At 33.9% G+C, this 21,147-nt stretch overlaps 1 pseudogene; it reads left to right on the forward strand.

The window, feature by feature from the left end:
* Window positions 1-14,171: 14,171 nt before the first annotated feature.
* LOC112826063 (nucleosome assembly protein 1-like 1 pseudogene) lies at window positions 14,172-15,561 on the forward strand (annotated as a pseudogene).
* Window positions 15,562-21,147: the final 5,586 nt, after the last annotated feature.

The raw sequence follows: 21,147 nt of genomic DNA on the forward strand, positions 1-21,147 counted from the left end.
TCCTTCCTTCCTTCCTTCCTTCCTTCCTTCCTTCCTTCCTTCCTTCCTTCCTCCCTTCCAAATAAGCTTCATTTCACTGTTATTTTTTTTAAAGGGTATACTTATTGCATATAGACTTCTAGGTTGGCGATTTTTTAGCACTTTGAAAATATCATTTCCTTCTCTTCTATTCTTCTTGCTTGTTGCTGTTGTTGACTACTTCCAGTATACTGTGTTGCTCATTTCAAAGTAATGGTCTTTTTCATCAAATGGCTTATAAAACTGTTATTGATTTTCAATAGTGATATCATGATGTGCCTAGGTTTGGCCTTCTTTTATTTTTCCTGTTTGGCATTCTTCAATCTGTGGCTTGGAGCTTTTCATTAGTTTTATAGGAAAATACAAACCTTAATCTCTTCAGATATCGTTTCTCTCCCTTGCTTCTAGCAATCCATATATATAATTTTTCATTATAGCCCATATGTCTTTTAATATCTTTTATTGCATTATGCCTTTTTGTCTCTCCTTATTTCAGTCTGTGTATTTTCTTCTGACCCACCCCTCAGTCCATTGAAAATTTCCTCTCTTCTTTCTTACTGTGAAAAACAGCTCCTGAGTTCTACACTTTAGCTTATTTTATTTTTTAGTTCTGGACTTACCATGTTGTTCTTTTGATAGTTTCTAGTTCTCTAGAAAAGTCTACAATCTTATCTTGTACTTCATTGATTGTTAGCTATAATTATTCTAATGTTCATGGTTGACAAGTCCCTTATCTAGATTCCTGTGAGTCTGTTTCTTGTGATTATTTTATCTCTTGTTTTTTGATCAGGTTTTGTCTTCTATGCCTGTAATATTTTTTTAAAGATTTTATGTATTCATTTGAGAGAGAGAGAGACAGAAAGAGTACAAGCTGGGGGAGAGGCAGAGGGAGAAAGGGAAGCAGGCTTCCCACTGAGCAGGGACCCTGATGTAGGGCTTGATCCCAGGACCCTAAGATCATGACCTGAGCCAAAGGCAGGTGCTTAACCATCTGAACGACCTAGGTGCCCCAATGCCTGATGATTTTGATTAAATTCTAGAAACTGCATATAAACAATCTTGGAGATAAATTGAGGTTCTGGATAATGTGAACTTACTTCCCAACTTTGTAAACTAACAATAATAAATCTAATGAAAGAATAAAGTGCTTTCTTTAAATTCAGATAGACTGTGGAATGAGTATGAACTTAGAAGGTTAGGTTTTGATTACTTGAATCAGTGATAACACAACATTCAGGCTCTAATTCATCCTCTGAACTAAAATTGACTTTTGATAGGAAAAAGATAAATGGTATTATTATAGTATTCATTAAAAGAACATGTGAACCATAGTCATTTCAATAAATGATAAATACCAAATTATGAACAAGTTATAAAAATACCAACATGCAAATAAAAATAAGCCTGTATGAAATTTAAGAAAACAACAAAAACAAAAACAAAATAACTGTAATAACATTCGAATTGACAATGGTTATTAAAATTATTATTTTAAGCTCTAATTATTTTTATATTTGCTTTTCTTTTACCATTTTAATCCACAGAAGCTTCTAAATTTATCTTAATTGAAGCTGATTGTGTGCTTCTGTGCTTTCAAAATGAAAAGAGAATATGGTTATAAAGGAATAGAATCTTCTCTTGAGACCAGCAATTCTCAAAAGCTTTGCTGATATCTCTTTTCTATTGACAAGCCACAAATAAACTTCAAGGAAAATGCCAGTCATTTCTTTAGTTTTTATAAATAAATGAAAGACAATTTTATAATCTTATATTTAGACTAAAGGCTACTTAGTGGAAACTTAATTAATGAATTATTTAAAGTAACTACAATAATACTTATAAATTAAAATTAACACATTACTTAGAAATATTATAGCCAAAAAATGTTAGCAATATCACAAACACCTAGTACACTCAAGAAAATGCAGGTAATTGTAATTCACTCAGTTTACAGAATGGTATTTGTCAGTGCATGACTTGTATTTGCATCAATTGGTCATCATGTTTAATGTTATATTCTTACTTTCAATTATATTATAGTTATGAGATTAGTTCATTCTATAGTATATAATTATGAATAAGTACATCAAGGAAACTTTAAAAATGTTTAAAGATGTTAATTAAAGTTGATTATATATCTTGAGAAACTTTAAAATATGTAAGTAATTTTAATAAAACATGGAATTTACTCTTCTCATACACCCCTTGCAAATCCTAATAATCGTACCACACCCACCCCATATGGGGAGATTATTATAGCTTTTAACAAGTTGGTATATACATTTTTAGATTTTTGCCTTGTCACTAATATGGTTAGTCATGTCTCCAAAAAAACCTTTGTTTTCCACTAAATAGCATTCCATACACAATGGTCAGTTATTTGCCCATTTGATCACTTTTTGATCTTTGTGCTTACAACTTGTTTAGTTGTAAGAATTACCTGGAATATTTTACTTTTCTTGCCCTTATTTTTCACCAGCAAATATATGGAGTACTTAGTTATGCAATCAATGAAAGATAAAAGATCCTTCCATTCAAATAGTTTGATAATTCGAGAAGTGAAATAGACCAAAATATAAAAGTGTGTGTGTGTGTGTGTGTGTGTGTGTGTATGTCTGATGGTTAATTGTGTTAAATGAAAAATAAAGCAGGTAAATCAGGTAACAGGAGAGGGAGTGCTGAAAGTGGGATTGTAGCAGGAGGGGTAGCGTTTATTTACTGTTAATTTACTATAAGGTGAACAGGGAAGGCATAATTTAAAATGTGAAATGTGAGCAAAGCCTGAAAAAGAGTCATGTATCTGATGGAAGAAGAGAATTACAGATAGAATTACAACTGTACCAATGTCCTGAGGCACCAATATGCCAGGCACCTTTGACATAAAACAAGATTTCCACTACGCCCAAGCAGAGTCATGTGAAGAATAAAGAAGATGTGGGGAAAGACTCGTTGAAGAGACACTGCTTTTGAACTAAGAACATCTGAGAGCTGTAGAAAGGTTTTAAGTAGAAAACTGATATAATTTAATTTAAATTTTAACAGAATTACTCTGGCTGCCTAGGGAGAATAGGTTTTAGGTGAGCTAGGTCAGAAAGAGGAAAACAGAAGGTGTTTTAATAATACGGTTGGGAGATAGGTGCTGGTTTAGACATGGAAGTACTGAAACTGGGGAGAAGTAGTCTTGAAGCATAGCAGAATTTGCTATCCAAAATATGCCACTTTCATATAAGGATTATTTTCAGCTGAAGGCAACTGAGAAGCAGATACAAGAAAAGCTTTCTGCCTTTCTCCCTTTTGTCTAAAAGCAGAACATAAGTTTGCAAATGTGTCCCTCCCCTCTCTACCAGGAAGGACGAAACTTAATCACCAGAGGCAACTTTAGATCCTTATCAGTCCAAAGATGGCACCAAAAAAATCTCTATCACAAACTTTACTAACTAACCTTTATCTACCATTAGTTTTCCCCAACACAGTTACCTTCTCAGTGTGCAGCCCTTGGAAGCCTAAAACGGCCTTCTTTTTCCTGTCATTTCTTTACAAATGTATTTTTGGTGTGTTAAAGATTTTATATAAATCTTACTTCTAAGCTACCTCTTGAGTTACTCATCCCTGAGTTTCTCCACTTAAATATGAGATACACATGTTACTAAACTTTTCTTTTTCTGTTTTTTGTTTGTTCGTTTGTTTGTTACAGAGCCCCTGCTAATAACCTAAGATGGTAGAGGAAACATTTTTTTCCTCCCCACACTTTTCAGATAGGTAAATTATTGATGGACTGAATTTAGAGCATGGGAAAAAGAGGATGTCAGCATTATTTTAAGTTTTTGACCTCTAAACTGGAGGCAGATATCAACACCTAAGATGGGGAAGAATATTGCAGAAGCAGGTTGGTAGGGTGGGCAAGAAGATTATTTGGCATCCAATTAAAAATAGCAAATAAGAAATCGGTTACATAAGTCCGAGATTTCAAGGAGAAGTACTAGTTACAAATACAATTTAGAAGTTCTCAGCATGGCATTTAAAACCATCTCTGTAACTGGATAAGATCACTGAGGAAATAAATACAGAAACAAAAAGTGGTTGGGGAATATTATTTGCAAATGTGTCCCCAATTCTTTACTCTCCTTCAATCCATGCCCTTTCTGATGTGACTTTATAGTACCTTCCCACAAGAGGTGACACCTATTCATACCCTTTTGATTCTAGGCCAGCCTTGTGACGTGATTTGGCCAAAAGTTTGTAATGGAAGTATCAAGCTAGCCCTCTAGACACCTTATGCACTTCTGGTTTCTCTTTTGAAAGATTGTCATTTTCATATGAACAAGCCTAGGTTAGTCTGCTTGATGCTAAGAATAATATGGTTCAATCACCTCTATTGTCTATGTCATCAAGCCTACCAACCTCCGGAAATATAATGGAGGTTATTCGGACCAATCACCTATCAAACAACACACCAGCTGAACACCTATGTATAAGTAAGCATTAAAATCAACAGAACCTGTCCCAGAACCACTTGAAAGACATATGGAATCCTGAGCAATAACACATACTTATTTTAAACCACTGACTTTGGGGGTAGCTCATTATTTCACAGTAATTAAAAAATCAAGGAAGGAATCCCCCTAAAGGATCAGGGAGTGAAAAAGAACCAAACAAAGAAAACTAAGAGAGCAGCCAGCAGGGTTGGGAAAAAATTCAGGTATTCATGGTATCATTCAACCTAGAAAAAAAAGTATTTCAAAAGAAACAGAATTATCAACTCTGTCAAGTACTGCTAAATCAAGTAAGATTTGGGAGTTGACCATTTGATTTAGTAATGTAGAGATTATTGACCAAATTTCAAAGATGTTTCCTTAACCATGCTGATAGGATGAGAACAAGGTGAATTTTATGAAGGACACTGAAAACTACTATATGAATTTAATTACAAATTGCAAAATTCTGGAATTCTAGATAGTCTTATTTTGGCTGAATATGTATTTTTCTAGTAAAACAATGTATAATTCTTATTATAAGATATTAAATCTTTAAACATTTCTACCCTTCATACAGACAAAAACATATAAAACAATAAAATTCAAACATTACCCTTGTTGTATAAACCATTATATATGTGACTCACATTGCACATGCCTTTCATTAAAACCAAATGACAGATGTAAGATTGCACACCAGCATGTAAATAGCATTCCAGACAAAAATGTGGAAGACTTTTTTTTAAACAGAGTATTTCCAAGGGCATAAAAGCATTCTTTAGCTATTTTGACCTATTAGTTACATGAAAAATAGAACTTCTATGTATTAAAAGTAATTTTCTGGGCCAATATAAACTGTGTACTAAAATTTGACATTAAAAGTAAATCGTTGGTGTTTATTTATTAATAGGCTTTATTTCTCTGAAAGTGAGACTGGTGTATTATTTAGGTAGTTTCTGCTTTGTTTCATTTTGTTTTATTATTTATTTTTTTAAGTGATATTTGCTGAACCTTACATAAGATTAAGAAAGGCAATCCTACATCACAGCTCGATCCCTTTGTTGTCCAGGAAGCCATGTTTATCTTCTCTGCTTTCTGTGTTACCTCCCACCGGAATAGAGAACATGATGCTGTGAGTCTCTCACTCAGTATGTAACATAGGTTTGAAGACAGAATAGTGAGGCACTCCTAGTAACCTTTGTGCATCCAGGCCCAAGAGCGGTCAGAAAGAAATAATTACAGCCACTTCAAAGTGATTAAAAGTAGTTCTGTGCAGAGGGAGGGAATCATCCTAATTGTGCCCTGGGGAAGAACTGTTTCAGAGGGATACTTACGATTGCTTTGAAGAAAAAGTAACCACTCTGGCCCTCTCAACAGGCTTCACTAAGTAGAAATGCATAAGCTCTCATGGACTCGAGGGAGACAATAAACTGAATACCTAGTATAAGCATTGATTTCTTAATCTCATGAGGTAAACCCCTGCAGAACATGATGCAAACACAAACCATGTGATTTCAACTGAGTGACCCCATTGCATTGAACCTAAATTAGACCAATGTCGATAAGCCTCAAGAAATGAATGTCCTTCTAAAGAAAGCAAGAGTTTAATTTATAATTCTGCCTAAAGGTTTCTCTGCTAAAAATAATCAAATAGAATAGATCTAATGTTTTCTGTTTAATTTAAAATAACATCAAACAAATGTAATAACTGACCAGTGGTGATTACATATTTTGAAAGCATACATGCACTGATATTTATTTTCTCAAAGCTATAGGGAAACATAAAATTTGTCACCCAGTTGTATTCTGGTGCCTGGAAGGAAAGGCACATTTAATTTACTGCCTAACAGGGCGCCTGGGTGGCTCAGATGGTTAAGCGTCTGCCTTCAGCTCAGGTCACGATCCCAGGGTCCTGGGACCGAGTCCCACATCGGGCTCCCTGCTCCTTGGGAGCCTGCTTCTCCCTCTGCCTCTCTCTCTCTCTCTCTCTCTGTCGTTCATGAATAAATAAATAAAATCTTTAAAAAAATAAAATAAAATAAATAATTTATTGCCTAACAATGAATTAAAAAAACTAGGGAGAAGCATTTGTGTAAATAGATTTTATGGTCTAAATTTCCTTTATTAGTGATGGTTTCCATTCTGACCTAGATCTTTATTTAAAATACATACTTACTTAAGTGTTGTTTTGTTCCAAATTCAAATACTAAGAGGGATTATACCTATTACTTAAGTTTAATAGCAAGTCAAACTGGTTTAATTCAAGAATGCTCATTTGTATAAACACCTTGATTTAATAATATTTTAAATGTTCTGTAAATTATATTTTTTCTCAGTATATTAAAAATTCATTACAGACATGTTAATTGTACACCATTGCTGATACACACCACTGTTGAATTTGCAAAAATTAAAATGTAATTACTATTGTTAGGGACATTGAGAATGTTGTATCAATCTTGTCTTTAAAAAGAAAAATTTTGTATGTTGCAATTGTTTTGTTTTACATTTTACAAAGTAATAGTCTTAAAATAGAAATTGCTTCTAGTTAAACCTATGATAAAAACCATATTCATAAGTATTACAAATATAAACTTTAAGGAAATACTGAAATGGATAATTTTATTTTTTTTTATTTATTTTTTTTTAAGATTTTATTTATTTATTTGAGAGAGAATGAGAGATGGAGAGCACGAGAGGAAAGAGGGTCAGAGGGTCAGAGGGAGAAGCAGACTCCCCGCTGAGCAGGGAGCCCGACGCGGGACTCGATCCTGGGACTCCAGGATCATGACCTGAGCCGAAGGCAGTCGCTTAACCAACTGAGCCACCCAGGCGCCCCTGAAATGGATAATTTTAAAGTAACGTGTAAGGTTTTTCTTTTTCTTCTTGTTTTAACTGATTAGAGACAAATGAAAAGTATCAATGGAGAAGATTAAAATAAGTTATAAGAGGATATGTATATATATGAATATTTAAATGAACAATTAAGATACAATGGTTTTAATTTATAAATACCTATTTCATGTTATCACTTAGTATAAATTCTTTTACTACTTTTCTAAAAGATTAAACAGTACCGCATGTTTTAGTACATATATAAAAAATCCTGTATTTTTATGGAATTATAAAACACAAAAACAGATATTTGTTTTCTGCAGTCTCTATTGACTACGCAAGTTTTTTTTTTTTTTTAAGATTTTATTTATTTACTTGACAGAGAGAGACACAGTGAGAGCAGGAATACAACCAGGGGGAGTGGGAGAGGGAGAAGCAGGCTTCCCGCAGAGCAAGGAGCCTGATGCGGGGCTCCATCCCAGGACCCTGGGATCACGACCTGAGCTGAAGGCAGATGTTTAATGACTGAGCCACTCCGGCACCCCAACTATGCAAGATCTTTTATTTAAGTTTATTTCTCAGCAAGTGCTTATGGAATAATACTATGTGAAATGGAATATTACTTTTTTTTTTCTCAAATTTTTACTAGTTGCTGAGTGGTATTGGAAGACTACCATATGGTGTAAAATAAAAATTTCATTTCAGTGTGCTACAATATGTTGTATTAAAACCATAAGGAAAGAAAAACTTTGATATAAAGGTCGTAAAATTGCTGGAATATTCCATACTGAAAAAGAAGTTGTTACTACCTAAGTCATCTCATCAGTATAATGATACACATTTCAATATGTGTGCTAAATAAAACAGATTTAAAATATTTTTAAAAGATTCCTTCTTTATGCAAAAAAATAATAATGATAAACCAAGTAGTGTGGCAAACTAAATATTTAAGTCTCAAAAGAGAAATATTTAAAAGCTTAGGTTCATTCACACATTCAGGAGAATTTATTGATTACCTATAATATAGTAACCACCAGGCAGAAGGATGTACAAACTCAAAATCAGTTCTCCAGGGGCTTATAACCTACTAATGGTGGCTGTAGACATATAATCAAATAACTATAAAAGTGCAGTATGTTCTATTTTTAGCAGACATTTGAAAATGATGTTCTGTGGGCCTGGAGACGAAAGCACTTAACTGCATAATAATTCAAGGAAGACTTCCCAGAGGAACTATCATTTCAGCTAAAAGTTTTGTTTCCATTATTCAAACCTCCCAAAGTGCGAAATCTATATGTCCAAAAGTTTAATAATAATAATAAAAGAGTAATTTCACAGTTTCTATTCCTTTGTCCCTACAATACAGTTTTACAGAGCAGCTGGAATGATCGTTTCCAAACATAATTCAAAACAAGCCACTATTTCCTTAAAAAACCTTTAGTCACACTCATCTCTTTCCACTCTTCTCTTCAGTTATTCTCTTCTCTAGATAGCAATCTTGTGAGAAAAGACTTTCCTGATCACCCTATGAAAAATTACATCTCTTAACTTATTGTGGTATAAAAAAAAAAAAAAAATTTGGTCTCTGCTCCAGTTCTTGGCCCAGACCTCCTAAAACCTTTGGAAGCTCTTGAGTGATAGGAGTATCTTCGGCATGAGATGGTGAAAACCCCTCCACAACTTCAGGCTGGAGGCTGGTCCCCAGAAAGACTAAGCCATGATTAGAGGGTTGGAACTTTTAACCTCAACCCAGCCTCCTGAGAAGGGATAGAGAACAGAGATTGAGTTCAAAACCAATGGCCAGTGATTTAATCAAACATGCATACATAATGAGACCTCCATATAAACCCCTAAACATCAAGGTTCAGAGTTTCTGTGTTGGTGAACACATCTAGTGTGCTAGGAGGGTGGTGTGCCCACAGAGAGCGTAAGAAGCTCTGGGCAATCTGCTGCCACCTAAACCTTGCCCTGTGCATCTCCTCCACCTGGCTGTCCTGAGTTGTATTCTGTATAAGCCAGTAAATGTAAGTAAAATGTTTTTTTTTTTTTTTTCTGAGTTCTATAAGTTGTGCTAGCAAATTATTGAACCCCTGGTGTATAGCCAGTTGGTCAAAAATACAGGTGACCTACAACTTATGACTGGCATCTGATGTGGGAACAGTCTTGTGGGACTGAGCCCTCAATCTGTAGGATCTGCACTAACTCAGGATAGCTAGTGTCAGAATTTATTAATAAACTGTTGGACAGCTAGTTGGAATCAGAATCAAAGACCTATTTATTATACATTCCTTTTTAATCTGTTCTGTTTTCCCTACAGCAGGCTACCTAAAATTATGGCAAAAGTACTTTGTCTCCCACGGATGCATAATGACAAGTGACATTTCTGTTTTGTTCATTTTGCAAATATTAGCCATGCCATAAAGTTTATAAATTAATATATAAATAAATCTGGAACTGGACTACCATATTGATATTTCTTTTATCACTGCTCAGATGGGATAAATTAATATATCAAAAAACAAGCATATGTTTGTAAGACTGCATGAGTCTTGTGAAGACATATTATCAAATGAAGGAAGATAAATGAAATATTTTGCAAACCAATTAACAGAGAACCAAAACTGACACAGAAATCAAACTAGAAGGGTGAAATACCTTCGAGTTACATTATATGTTCCCGAAAACCTGTTCTTTTCATTCTTAGTCTTATAAAATTCATTCCTTGCCCGGAAATAAAAGTGATGTAGCTTTCCCCCTTGTTTGCTTATAAGCTGTAAGATCCAAGTATCCCAGCAGGTTTTAGTTGCAAATACTAAAAGAGTAAATTCCCCCAATATGGTTTTTGAATTATCCATATGAGGGTAATCAAACAAACCAGCTAGGGAAATCAAAGGGATCAGCTGGAGACTTCCTTTTGCTACAACTAAACAGACCAGTTCAAACAGTATGCTTCCATGAAATGTCATTTTGCAAAACTGGTTTTATCCTCCTGAAAATTAGACTCTCATCCTTTATGAAATGGTATACATTTATTGGTATTAAGACAATTTTCTCTATGTATAAGGTATATTTAAATGTGTTAACTAAAGCATTTGTAAAATATCTCTCCAGTACCATTTTTGTTTGTTATCAAATTGCCTCTGCAGTAGACCAAAAAGTCTAACAGAAGCAAACTTTGATTTAAATTCTCAATTTCCTTAGTGAACTCTTTTATGTTGTTCTGACCAACTACAGAGACTTTTAACAGAAAATATCCAACTTAAGTAACAAAGTCTTAAGACTGTAGTATTTTCACATATATATCTTGCGCCTTTTTCCTATGCAGATAATTTATAAAGTCTTTACTTTAGTTCAAAATAGTATATTGTAGGAGAGGAAAAATAATTTTCCTTCTACTCATCTAGGTTTCATGACCGAGACTCCCCTGGAATAAAAGACTAACTCAAACAATCAAGTTTCATTACACGTATACCTCACACATACGTGGGAGATAGCCAGGAAAACTGAGTAAAACTCCCTGAATAATGTGGAAGATACTATTTTTAAAAATTTTCTGGGATTCAAAAGATGCATGAGACAAATTGTGCCCCTGAATGGCTCAAATGAAGCACTTTAGGTCCAAATACATTATGCATATGCGGAATTGCTAGAAACTGTATGACCAATACTGCATACATTGTGGTACTGTATTGACATACAGCACTAAAGACAAAATAAGCTAGTTAAGATCTCATATCCTGTAAGAAATTCAGTCTAGTAAGAAACTAAAGTTTGACAACAGAAAACATGGACATGTCAGTAAGTGCCTCAACAGGGCTTCAAAAATGTTCCCTGGTATTGATAATTTCAGGACCTGTCATAAATTCGCAAAAGCCAATGAAATTTAGTAAGAAACATATTTTTGTGAAAGGTTGCCATTTAGTTTCAATTCTTCATATATGGTCATATTGAATTTTTAGGTCACTATAAATCTACTTGCAAATTTTGTGAGTTGTGTGCTTAAACGAAACTCAATGAATTAAATGACTCAGTCTAAATTTCCATGTGGACTTACTAGAAAAAATTATTGTGAAATGAAAAAAAAAATAAGAGTTAAATTTAAAAATTGCCAACATATAATCAATATATTTTCTATTGGCTATGCTATAATAACTATGTTCCATGTTTTCCTGTTGCCTTGATGTGGTTATTATTTTATACAATGTGTTTTTTTTAAGTGAAGCACCATCTGTTTATCATGACTTGATAATATGTGTAATAATATAATATTTCCCTCTTTTCTTCCTAATGAGCTTCCAGCTGAACTTCATCCAAACGTTCATGGTAGCTGTAGTATATCCTGTACTTTCCTGCTCAACACAATATTATATTTAATAGTACTATCATGTCTTGCAGTTTTGTGACATAAAAAATACTTATACAGCATGTAAGCTATTTCTCTTTCATTATACTGTTGTTTTTCGTATAACTTTAAAAATTAACATTTAAATTTTGCAGTTAAAGACTATCAGGGAGGTTATCTTATTTATTATTTATTTATTTATTTATTTATTTATTTATTTATTTTTATTTTTATTATTATGTTATGTTAATCACCATACATTACATCATTAGTTTTTGATGTAGTGTTCCATGATTCATTGTTTGCATATAAAAAGAAACTGAGGGTTCTAGAGAGGAGGGGTGGGGGGATGGGTTACCCTAGTGACGGGTATTAAAGAGGGCACGTTCTGCATGGAACACTGGGTGTTATACGCAAACAGTGAATCATGGAACACTACATTATCTTATTTTTTTAAAGATTTTATTTATTTATTTGACACAGAGAGTGAGAGAGCTAGAGAAAGAACACAAGCAGAGGGAGCAGGAGAGGGAGAAGCAGGCTCCTGGCTGAACAGGGAGCCCGATACAGGGCTGCATTCCAGGACCCTGGGATCATGACCCGAGCCGAAGCCAGATGCTTAATAACTGAGCCATCCAGGTGCCCGGTCAGGGAAGTTATTTTAATTGAACATAAAATTTGCAGGTTTCAGTTGAAATAAGAACCTTAATTTGACATTTAACTCTGTAGAATATCATATCAATTTAGTAAAGTGATAAAACTAATTACTTTCCTAACTGTTCTTCTGATTACTATTGCCACATAGCAAAACATCTAAAAATTTCTAGCATAAAGCAACTATTTTATTACACTCATAAATTCTGTGAGTCTGGAATTTATACAAGGAATCAAAGAAATACTGTTTTCTCTCCATTATGTTGGGAGCCTCAGCTGGGAGTACATGAAATCTGGAATGATTGGGAGTCTGCTTCATTCACATGTGTAGTGGCCAGGCTGGAATAACACAAAGACACAACTCAAGTAGAATTCTCAACAAGAGTAAATTCAAGACTTTGCCATGTGTCTTGGACCCCTCGTGGGATTTCACTGAATAGATAGTCAAATATCTTACTGAGGGACTACAACATGAATGTTACCATGATTGAATGGGAGTTGCATAGTCTCTTATGACATAGCCTCACAAGTCACATGGCAAACTTCTGTCATACCTTACTGCTTGAAAGTTATAAGTTCATGCATACACGAAGGCGGGAGACACAGACACTGCCTTTCAATGATAGGAGTGTCGAAGTATTTGAAGCCAATTTAAAAAAATGCACAATTTCATACTGTTGAATCACAGATCTGTACCTCTGAAACAAATAATGCAATATATGTTAAGAAAAAAAAAGAAGAAGATAGCAGGAGGGGAAGAATGAAGGCGAGGACATCGGAGGGAGAGACGAACCAGGAGAGATGATGGACTCTGAAAAACAAACTGAGAGTTCTAGACAGGGGTGGGGGGTGGGGGGATGGGTTGGCCTGGTGATGGGTATTGGGGAGGGCACGTTCTGCGTGGAGCACTGGGTGTTGTGCACAAACAATGAATCATGGAACACCGAAACAAAAACTAATGATGTAATGTATGGTGATTAACATAACAATAAAAAATTTAAAGAGAAAGAATGCACAATTTCTAAACAATTGTTTTAGATATTGCCCTCACATGCTTTGGAAAATTGTCAAAATTAGTAGAATATTTAAAATTGATATGGAATCTCAGATCATAAAATTCAGCCTCCCATATTGAAATGTGAGAAAGCTAAAGATGAGAGAAGAAAAATTACTCATCTTTGGGGGAACCATCTGTGGCTGGAGAAAGAACCATCCAAAAACATTAAAGGATAAATAAATGGCACTCATGAAGGGCCAGAAATTGCCTGTTCCCATCCACCAGTTGGAAAACCTCATAATTCAAGGAGGATTAGGCAGAGCACATAGAAGAGTCTTCTTTCACTAACAGGGAACAATTAGCCCCATATTAAAAACTGTCGTTGTCTTGCCAAACAAATTTTTAAGAACAAGACCTGATACGGCCAAACTGTTTCCAAGTAGCTTAATTGCATGTCAGAACAAAGCTTCAGAATATAGGAATACAAAAATATCCAGCACAAACAAGGCAAAATGTATAATCACTAGGACCCAATAAAAAAGTCACCAGACACTTAAAGGTATAGGGAAACATGATCCATAATTAGGAGGAAAGTTGACCAATTAAAACTGAACCATAACTGACACAGATATTAGAATTAGCAGGCATGGGCATTAAAACAGATGTTAGATTGCATTTCATGTGTTCAGAACTTAAGTTCAAAACTTAAAATGTCAAAAAAGATCCAAATTGAAATTCTTGACATGAAAACTATAATAGCTGAAATGAGAAATACACTGCATGGGATTAAAGACAAATTAAATATTGCCGGAGGAAAAAAAGAGTAAGTTTGAAATAAAAGCAATGGGCAGCTCCAACCACCTGGCTCCCCGTGCTAGCCACCGATATTTGGAATTCTTACAACATGGCAGACATTGACAACAAAGAACAGTCTGAACTTGATCAAGATTTGGATGATGTTGAAGAAGTAGAAGAAGAAGAAACTGGTGAAGAAACAAAAATCAAAGCGCGTCAGCTGACTGTTCAGATGATGCAAAATCCTCAGATTCTTGCAGCCCTTCAAGAAAGACTTGATGGTCTGGTAGAAACACCAACAGGATACATTGAAAGCTTGCCTAGGGTAGTTAAAAGACGAGTGAATGCTCTCAAAAATCTTCAAGTTAAATGTGCACAGATAGAAGCCAAATTCTATGAGGAAGTTCATGATCTTGAAAGAAAGTATGCTGTTCTCTATCAGCCTCTATTTGATAAGCGATTTGAGATCATTAATGCAATTTACGAACCTACGGAAGAAGAATGTGAATGGAAACCAGATAAGGAGGATGAAATTTCAGAGGAGCTGAAAGAAAAAGCCAAGATTGAAGATGAGAAAAAGGATGAAGAAAAAGAAGACCCCAAGGGAATTCCTGAATTCTGGTTGACTGTTTTTAAGAACGTTGACTTGCTCAGTGATATGGTTCAGGAACATGATGAACCTATTTTGAAGCACTTGAAAGATATTAAAGTGAAGTTCTCAGATGCTGGCCAGCCCATGAGTTTTGTCTTAGAATTTCACTTTGAACCCAATGAATATTTCACAAATGAAGTGTTGACAAAGACATATAGGATGAGGTCAGAACCAGATGATTCTGATCCCTTTTCTTTCGATGGACCAGAAATTATGGGTTGTACAGGGTGCCAGATAGATTGGAAAAAAGGAAAGAATGTCGCTTTGAAAACCATTAAGAAGAAACAGAAACACAAGGAACGTAGGACAGTTCGTACTGTGACCAAAACAGTTTCCAACGACTCTTTCTTTAATTTTTTTGCCCCTCCTGAAGTTCCTGAAAGTGGAGATCTGGATGATGATGCTGAAGCTATCCTTGCTGCAGACTTTGAAATTGGTCACTTTCTACGTGAGCGTATAATCCCAAGATCTGTGTTATACTTTACTGGAGAAGCTATCGAAGATGATGATGATGATTATGATGAAGAAGGTGAAGAAGCAGATGAGGAAGGGGAAGAAGAAGGAGATGAGGAAAATGATCCAGACTATGACTCAAAGAAGGATCAAAACCCAGCAGAGTGCAAGCAGCAGTGAAGCAGGATGTATGTGGCCTTGAGGATAACCTGCACTGGTCTACCTTCTGCTTCCCTGGAAAGGATGAATTTACATCATTTGACAAGCCTGTTTCAAGTTTTTTTGTTATTGTTTGTTTGTTTTGTTTTTCCAGCTTAAAATAAAAATGACAAATATAATTAAAAAAAAGAAATAAAAGCAATGGGCAGTATCTGTTATTCATTATTAATTATGTTTGCTTCTCGTGAAATTACAAATAAAAATATTAGATCTTTACAAGACCACACGAAGAAATGAAGAAATTAGTCTCCTTCCTGAAACATCGAATGAATATCAGCTACAATAGATAAGGAAAACCTCCATTACAAACACACACACACACACACACACACGATATGCATATATATTATGTTAAGCCACATTGTAGTGTATGAGTTTCAAAAGTTACCAGCTTCTTATCATGCAATATTATTCATAATATTCTTAGAAATTGTTAACATTCTCCTAGGAACTTCATCTGAAACTAGGCAATATACTCTGCAAATTTCAGGGAAAAATTTATTCATGCAATATATTTTACTTTAAACTTATGTTTTTGGATAATGTTTCAGCAATAACATATCAGTTATCAAAACCTATTACAGATATAATGTATATTAGTAAAAGAAGAGTTTTATTCTGTATAATTCTGTAGAGTTTCAATATTGTTACTAACTAGAAATAAAGGCAGATGTATGACATTAGGCTTAACGTGTACTAAAATAGAGCACACAATACTGACATCAAATTGTCATCTTGCACAATCTTTTTTTAATCTCCTGAAATGCATTTCTTTATCTGAGAAAGAAGAGGTAATGCATACACATGTATAAATAAACAACAAAGGATATCATGCTAACAGTCATGTATATCAAACCAGAGTCTTGAAAATTGAAAAGTTAGGAGCCAGTAATATTGTTCACTCATTTAGTTTATTTGTTTGAATGTTTAGTTTAAGAGTGAAAATCATGTATTAGGCATGGTGATGTTGTCTAGGAAGCAATAAAGGGCAAGATCCTCTTTGTACCTAAATAGTTCTTAAACAATTGAAACTAATTACAATGCAGTCACATATGCATGGTGTCCTGTAATGGGAGAGAGCATTCAAGAATAGAGTTCAGAGACAAGATAGCAGATTAACTTCAGCTTAATGAAAGAGTAGTAGATGAGGGTTTGTAAAACATTAAAGCATAGACAACTTAGCTAAAATGTCTGAAATGTGATCAAATTGTGCTGAGGAATAAAAAATTGCTTACTAAAGCTAAAGCTTATGGATAAAATGGCAGTGGGAGCTAAGTATAGCTCATAGTGGGCATTTGTGGTCCCCTCTAGTCTAAACAAAAATGTAGACCTTTCCTTTGTAACACATAATTCTGCTCTCTATGTATATCATCCAATCCTGTTGCCACATCTATATTTTGAGCAAATTTTATTTATATTGTGAGCCATTAAAATCCATAGGTCATGCTGAGCACATGGTGATGTATTTCCCCAATGCCTTAGACTCCCAGTGAAGGAGTGGATCTGCAGAGTACTTCATATTTCCCAGTTTAGTGAAATTCCATTAACATAAATATCATATATCATAATAATAAGAAACAAAATGCTCAACTAAATAGGTGTCCATATTTTAATAAATGGATACATTATACATATTGCTCTCTAATAAAGTCATGGCCAACCCATTTTTTAAATTCCAAAATATTACAAATCATGAACCAGAAAATTTCACATAAGATTTTCTATTTCTCATCTTTCTTACATATCTAGACATCCTAAACAAGCAGAAATACATCTATTAAGTTTATCCGTAAAATCAGTTTTCATCCTGATTTCATCTTTTTTTAAGGATTTTATTTATTTATTTGTCAGAGAGAGAGAACACTAGCAGGGGGAGTGGCAGGCAGAAGGAGAAGCAGGCTCTCTGCTGAGCAAGGAGCCCAATGTGGAGCTCGATAGCAGGACCCTGGGATCATGACCTGAGCTGAAGGCCGACGCTTAACCCACTGAGCCACCCAGGTGTCCCAGGCGTCCTCTGATTTCATCTTTGAATATGTGTTCATCTGTTATCAGTACATTGGGCTTTCAATGGGACCTAACTTTAGGTAAAGATTGTATTATATGAGCTATAAATAATTGCATTATAAACAAAAGTTGACATAGGAAAAGTTCTCTGACAGGAAGACAGTATCAGATTTAACCTGATAGAGTCTATTAATATATTAGGAAGAAATATATTATGCACAAGACAACCTTGCAGACATAGAGGTACAGCTACTGAAAAGAAGTTCTTACCATCCACACAAATTCTATCCATAATAAGTGAGCATAAATCAATAGAATTTGAGTATCTCAATCCCTCCTTCAGAAATGGATATGTCCTGGTCTGATGTCATCAAAATATTCACTTATCTAGCTCCTCTTATCTGATTCAATGCTCAGTAAGTAATATTCTAATTTTAAAATAATTCTCATACAGATCTGTGTAAAGATAGATAGATGTGTGTGCATGTGAGTGAGTGAGAGAGAGAGAGATAGGTCTGATCATGTATGTGACCATTAGTGTTCTGGTCCACTGTACAGTTTTACTTACCCAGCTCTAACAGTAAACTGGAATTCTGATTGTATTTAGTAAAGGATGTGGTTAATATGCCCTTTCCCTGAGAAAGAGCTCATTCTTCTATCTGCTCATGAAATGAAGTTTTCAGGCATACAGAGCACCCTTGAATCTTGGTAGGTACATCATAATAATATTAATGTCTCAATCTCTTGGGAACTAACCTCCCAGCTTTCTTTGGCAACAAAACTTCTAGTTATATGCCTGTTTAAATTTAAGATTCTATAACACTTAAAATATTATCTAATATAGTGTTTCCCTATCCCTTTGCCCACCAGTTTGGAAGTTATACCTTCCCTTTCATAATCCTCTTACCAATCACTTGTAGCCCTCTCTTATTAATTCATGGCTATCTCATCCAATATAATTAAATATAACACAGTCCTTTTACCTAATAGGGGGTTTTTGGTAAATTCTTTAATAAAAGGCTTTTTTTGTTCCAATTTTTGTTTTGCTCTTATAGAATTATTTATTTGTGAAGAAAATGATACTTGTTTCTTGATTATTTGGCCTGGCAGTATCCTTGCTACCTTCTCTAGTTTTTATAACTAAGGGAATATAATGGCATTTTTAAAAACTGGAAGGACAGATTATAGGAGAAAATAATCATATTTTACATAAGAACCTAGCTTTCTAATTATAAAAATTTATCAGTGTCAGTAAATGCAACACACTGCCATCAACATTCCTTATTATTTTGTCCTATTCTAATTTTTGTATAGATGTTCACAGATATGTGTACAAAGCAATTCATGTTAATCTTGTTTGCAATCGGAAAAAAAAAGAAAAAGAAAAAGAAAGAAAGTTAAAGTAGTCAAATTGTGATGCTATATCCATGGAATAAAATATTACCATCTATTAAAACAAGTGAAGTGTACCTAAAAGGGAATGAGGTGTTAAAAAATCATATTCCTAAATAATGTATTTAAGATATGTTAATAGAAGGATATTTGTCCATTTATATATGTTTTACAAGAAACAAATATAATAAAAAAGAATTATGATTATGCCTATTTATTTATTGTATTCATCTACACATGATGCCATTGCTAATAGCAACCCCATAGCTTCATTATAAAATTGAATTCAAAATGTCCTACAGTGGCCATTGGGGCTTTTCTTGCAACTATAAAAAATTAATATGATTTCTTCAATCCTAATCAAATCTTAATTAAATGAAGAATGTTTTGTTTGACCAGAATCATGAAGAAAAGAACAATAATATGATTGTCTTTAGAGAGTTTCTCACAATAGATACCACTTCCTGTTGCTATTCATTTGGACCGTGCCTTTTGTGTCAGAGAAATCATTCTATATATCATCTAGAAAAATGTAGGAACAGAATCAATATGCCTTTAAAATACCTCTTGTTATTAAATGATATTGATTTTGAAGGTTGGATCAGTAAAATAATGCTTAAAATTGTAGACGGTCTTGGAAAATTCAAGCTCTACCGTCACTGAAGGCTACTAAAATGAATTAACATCAACTTCCAAACAGTTGAGGTTTTTTTCCCTAATAACTAAAATCAGCATAAAATAATGTTCTTATTGTTAGAATTCAAGGTCAAATAGCAACTGTCCCAAAATTTTATGTCTTCTATATAGTTTTGAAGGCATTAACCTCCTAACATAAACTCTTTCTTTCCTCTAATTACTTCTTTTCAACATTCCATAAAGTTTCATGGAAGATACACTGATATCAATTATTAAAGTTCATATAATTGTGTTCAATATTTCATTATAATTATAATAAGCTCAACATTTTTTAAATTTGAAAGCTATAAATGGAAAGTTTAATTACTAGGATATTTAAAATTGGACACATTGCTTCATCATCTCCCAATATAATTATTAAATTTATTAGAATATTTATCCTATAATGTTTCTATTTGCCTTAGCCCAAAAAGTTTAATTTAAAATTTTTAAATAATAATATTATATATTTTAAATGATTGTGTGAGTGTTCTTGAATCTGGAAAGAAACTAAAATAAAATATTTAAATAAGTTTTGTTGTAATTTTAATTGATAGAATTGTTTTCTGGACAATACCATAGGTGCTCAAACAAGGCTCTACCTAAGATTATCTTCATAATAAACTATTTCCATAAGTAAAACTAGCCTTTTTTTAAAAAAAATGGTATTTATTTATTTGACAGAAAGGGAGAGACCACAAGCGAGGGGGGTTGGGAACAGAGGGAGAGGGAGAAGCAAACTCCCCACTGAGCAGGGAGCCCAAAATGGGGCTCCATCCCAGGGCCCTGGGATCATGACCTGAGCCGAAGGCAGATACTTAACCAACTGAGCCACCCAGGGGCCCCAGGAAAACTAGCCTCAGTGGTCTTCAGAATACAAATGGAACTTTTTAAAGTTAATTAACTTTCCTAAGAACCTATTTTAGACTCTTAGAATGATATGACTATTACAGAGAATTTGAGGAAGGTAAAAGTAATGTCATTATATTTAATATTTTTATAAATATAGATTAATAAATTGCTGAATATTTTAACAAATGGATATCCCATTTGAAGATACCGCTGATACTTCCAAAGGAAAGTCATGGTGACATCAGTGTATGAAATAAGAAAATACATTAATTCTCTTTTGATGTTCTCCCTCATCCTTTAAATTAGCTATATACATGTGCTTTCTTATCTTACAGATATTCTATACCTTGACTTGATTTCTGCCTCCATGTCATTTATGATTTGGAAAAATTACATTTCCTGAATCACAATTGCTTTTTTTTGTTGTTAGAAAAAAAGAACATCTGTTTTTTATAACACTTAATAGGTTGTGCAGTTTAATTAATAAAGTATTCAAAGTATGGTTTGCATAGCTCTTCAGTAGACTTGAAAGTATTTAAGGACAAAACTGATATATTGAACTCACAGATTTATTGAGCTATAAGAGGCATATGATAAATTTTACATATTTAAATGGTATAATTTGATAATTTTGAAATATCGCCAAAATCAAGATCATAAACATATTCGTCACTCCTAACAGATTAGTCCTGCCTTGATGTAATCCTTCTATACTGGCTCTGACTCTCCCACAGTTCTTAGGCAAATTCTAGTCCACTTCCTGTCATTATAGATTCGTTCGCAT

This window comes from Callorhinus ursinus, unplaced genomic scaffold, assembly GCF_003265705.2.
Source record: "Callorhinus ursinus isolate GAN/ISIS: 27379988/994484 unplaced genomic scaffold, GSC_fseal_2.0 scaffold4, whole genome shotgun sequence".
Lineage (NCBI taxonomy): Eukaryota > Metazoa > Chordata > Mammalia > Carnivora > Otariidae > Callorhinus > Callorhinus ursinus.